General features: G+C 36.2%; 1 long non-coding RNA gene across 8 annotated transcripts in view; it reads left to right on the forward strand.

Moving 5' to 3' along the window:
• Window positions 1-5,000, forward strand: part of LOC106879245 (uncharacterized) — a 605,185-nt gene that overhangs the window by 283,054 nt on the left and 317,131 nt on the right. The window lies entirely within an intron of this gene.

Genomic DNA, 5,000 nt, shown 5'->3' on the forward strand with positions numbered 1-5,000 from the left:
AGCTGACAACCTAATGTATGATAATTGAACTTAAAAATCTATAGCTCACATATAACAAAACGTATTGTGATGTATTTGGTACAGTTTTGTTTCTATGGTATTCCTCTCAGCATGCAGTTATATTTGCGGATTTTCAACATGGACAGCTTCAGTTAAAAATAATCATTTGTACATATAATATTAATCACTTCCAAGAGATTCTCAAGGCCGACTGTGATTTCGTGAATTGCCCTTGCATTAATGAATCTGTATTTTATCAACACGTCCCACACAACAGAGTGAAATCGATTATATATCATTGTTTTCGTTGCGTTGATTGATCCTGGTCGGTCCTGAAGGAAGAGAGGTCTCAAATCAAACCCTACCAAGCCAACTCCGATCAGTTCATATTTTATTCATACATGCTTTGACCTGAGTGCCATTAGCAGCTTCCATACCGTTGCATATATTGGTGTTATATCTCCGGAGTGAGAAAAAATACTTCCTTTTCTGTTTCGGAAATCCTGTAAAGTTTCATGGACGCTCTCCCTTTACAGGCTCCCCACCTACAGGATTTCGTTACTTACACTCTCTGCGTGTATATATATATATATATATATATATATATATATATATATATACGCTCTTACATAGTAATTGGTGCTATAGACACTCTATTTCGTATTGCAACCATAATATACCATCGAGTATATTAAATGTTCCTATGCTAATGCCAACACATTGCATTATTTTTTGCGTTAGTAGTGGCGATTTAATCATTTTTGAGTTATCTCTACGGAGATAACTTGCATATATCCATATATACATATGGATGTGGGCAAATATATATGTCTATGAGGAGCTTACTTTCAAAACCAGTATAAGTGCACATTTGGGCGATTTCATGGTAACAATTAAAACACGATCTGCAAGCTGCTGGTTTCACGAACGTGAAATTTTTTTCATTCAAACTGAGATAGATGCCATATAGACAGTAGGCGAATCTTAGTCTTCCAATCAAAATCAAATATATTCAAGTTGTTGCTCCAAACAATTACTCAAAAGTCATTCCGATGCATATCTCCTGTTTTGAAAGTAAGCTCTTTATACGTGTGCGTTTGTGTAATATAGATATGTATGAAATATTAATTATATACATATGTATATAAAAGTATTTGGTTTCTAAAATATATGATGTGACCTCGCGTATGTTGAAACAATTTATTGTGTATCTCCAGATGTAAATAATAAATACACCCACTGGTTCTATTTCATTTTTTTTTTTTATTCTTCATTTGTGAATTGGTAAATTAGTTAAACAATTAATAAGAGGATTACTTGATTTGCGATTGACAGAAAACCGGCTTTGACAACACTTGTTTGATTTAGTGACCTAACGGTTAAGGAAACATTAGATTACTTTACTGGTCAACTATTAAACCAACGGAAGAAATAGAACCAGTGCTTGTATTGGTTACTAGAAATGAAAATATCTCACACGAAACACAGTTTCATATATATGTATATAACTACTTTGAGGTGTTAACAACCGTCAAGTTTTAGTAGAGTTACTATTTACATCTCTCATAGAGATTTTAAAACTAGGAACTCTGGTTGTTGCCAAATCAGCAGCTGTGTCGCTTATTTATTTATATATTGCGAACTGTGACGAATGGCTGCCATGTACATGTGTACATATACAGCTATATATATATATATATATATATATATATATATATATATATATGCACATATATGTATGTGTGGAAATGATGAAGAGAATTCTTATGTGTCAATTTATATCAAAAATCAAATACAAGAAAATATACTTTGAGAATTTTGTCATACTCAAAGAAAGTATTTACATTATCAACAAAATATTCTACCGGTTTCAGTTTGATTTTTAAAAAAACGATTTAGTCATACAAGAAAATGAATTGAAATAAATTAAATTACCTTAAATTAATTTTTCATGATATTAGTTCTGGAAGTTCGTATGGTCTTCATTTTTTAATGTGTGTGTGTATGTCTATCGGTGTGCATGTGTGGTTATGTGTTTGTATTACAAAGTGAAAAATTGTTGAAGTGTAGAGTTTGTAATATCCTTTGATTTCAACTGAGCCATTAGTGTGTTTACATTTCTCATAAGAAACTTTCATATTAAAGTACCAATATTGGCACTAGTGACATTTATGTCTTCATTAAAAACGTTCTACAAGTGGTCATCACTCATAACAACTATAAAAATCAAAGTTTTTTTTGTCATTTTGTTTGGTTTTTGTTTTTCACTCCATAAAAAAGAATTAACAAAAATATAACATTCTTGAAGAGAAACCAAGCGTGACAAAATACAAAGAAATTTATGTTCTTTAAAAAATGGTTAAATGGTTTTCTCTCTTAATTTTTATGAGTTAATAACCGGTTCTTTCTTCGATAAATCTTTAGTTAAATACCAAAATCATGCGGCGCGCAAAACAAAGAATTACTCTGAAGTTTATAAATTTCTCCAGGAAACTGAAGAGGTACTCCGTGAACTTTTGAAAAATAGTGAGTCTGATGAAACATTAGACTTCTAACGACAATTGTATACTGCTGTTGTTTACATATCTGTTATCATTCAAGGACGGTGTTTACTTACTGTCAGGAAGAACTGGTTATTCTATTTTATGTAAATGTCATAATAATTAAGATAAAAAATCAATAGTGACTTTCATAAAGAACAGTGGCATTAATAACAATTTAGATGATGTATGGCTAGGCTTGTTTAAATTTTACTTCATTGTGAAAGCAGGTGGCGTAGTAGTTCGTGTCCTGTGTTCACGATCATAAGATTTAGTTCGTGGACCAAGTGGTGTGATTTCGCAACTAAACTGAAAACAAGTAGCAGACTAGTACTAACGAACTACTCTCATCAACCTACTATCACATCAAAGAGGAAATTCTTTTGCCTCCCGTGGCTTGTTACAAGCTACCAAATTATGATTTGCTCGCGAGTGACAACTCAACTTTTAGCAATTCACATGGGACAACAGTGTATCGTTATTCATATATATTTCAACTTTAATCATGTCCTCTGATGTTTTCCCGAAGTATGAAAGATGATGCGCTCTAAGTATAAGCATCCGCCTGTTCAGAAGTGAAGAGATTAATCAATTGCGCTGTCAAGAGGAAAGCTTCTTCAATGCTATGTAGTGCTGTTGTCTGTCTGAGCATATATATTTTTTTATTCTTCTATTTGTTTCAGTCATTTGACTGCGGCCATGCTGGGGCACCGCCTTTAGTCGAGCGAATTTACCCCAGGACTTATTCTTTGGAAGCCTAGTACTTATTCTATCGGTCTTTTATGCCGAACCGCTAGGTTACGGGGACGTAAACACACCACCATCGGTTGTCAAGCGATGCTGGGGGGGGGACGAACACAGACACACAAAAATATACACACACATATATACATATATATACATATATACGACGGGCTTCTTTCAGTTTCCGTCTACTAAATTCACTCACATGGCTTTGGTCGGCCCGACGGTATAGTAGAAGACACTTGCCCAAGGTGCCACACAGTGGGAATGAACCCGGAACCATGTGGTTGGTAAGCAACCTACTTACCACACAGTCACTCCTCCACCTATATATATTCTTTTATTCTTTTATTTGTTACCGTCGTTTGACTGCGGCATTGCTTTAGTCAAACAAATCGACCCCTCTACTTATTTTTTGTAAGCCTAGTATTATTCTATCGGTCACTTTTGCCGAACCGCTAATTTTAACACAGTGACGTGAACACACTAACATCAGTTGTCAAGTGATGGTGGGGGAACAAACAGAGACACAAACACACACACACACATATATATATATATATATATGTATACGACGGGCTTCTTTTAGTTTCTGTTTATCAATTCCACTCACAAGGATTTGGTCGGCCCGAGGCTATAGGTGAAGACACTTGCCCAAGCTACCACGCAGTGGAATTGAACCCGGAACCATGTGGTTGGTAAGCAAGCTACTTACCACACACACACTATATGTTATTTGTTTCAGTCATTTCACTGCGGCCATGCTGGAGCACCGCCTTTAGTGGAACAGATCGACCCAAGGACTTATTCGTTGTAAGCCTTGTACTTATTCTATTGGTTATCTTTTGCCGAACCGCTAGGTTACGGGGACGTAATAAACACACCAGCATCGGTTGTCAAGCAATGTTGAGGGGACAAACACAGACACGCAAACATATATATATATGACGGGCTTCTTTCAATTTCCGTCTATCAAATCCACTCACAACGCTTTGTTCGGGCCGAGGCTATAGTAGAAATCACTTGCTCAAAGTGCCAAGCAGTGGGACTGAACCCGGAACCATGTGGTTGGTAAGCAAGCCACTTACCACACAGCTACTCCTGCACCTATGTATATATAAAATTAAATAAGTTGGAGTCAACAGGATGGGGTAACCACTACAATTGTTTCCATACAACGTAATCCTCTGGAAAACTACGTTGCGTGGAAAACAATTGTAGTGACTACAAATAAACGTTCTTCTTGTTTGCTTCAACTTATTCAATTACACATTCGCACACCACAGAAGCCCCAACGCGATTCTGACAGTAGGTATAATACCACTGTTGGATAGGACTGGGCGAAATCTGAAGGCGGATGATCTTTATACTGTAATCTACTATTTTCTTAATAGAATATAACCTAACTATCTATATATAATAATGGGCTCTCCCGTCGTTAGACGACGTATGATGGTTCGAAAATTACTTACCGAATACCCACACAAATGATTTGTTTATAGTGATCAAATGCTGGCGTAGGCATAAGCTCACTCCCTCCGACAAATTCACATTACCTGTACAGGTGCAACTGGCTGCCGCATATCAGATGTCGAAATTGTCGCAGAGAAATGTGAAATAATGGGTTTTGCTCCAGAACACAACGCAGCGCCCGGTCCTGGAATCGAACCCAGGATCTCGCAATTGTGAGTGCAACACCCTAACCACTAAGCCATG

The sequence above is a fragment of the Octopus bimaculoides genome, chromosome 1 (assembly GCF_046866305.1).
Source record: "Octopus bimaculoides isolate indiv1 chromosome 1, ASM4686630v1, whole genome shotgun sequence".
NCBI lineage: Eukaryota > Metazoa > Mollusca > Cephalopoda > Octopoda > Octopodidae > Octopus > Octopus bimaculoides.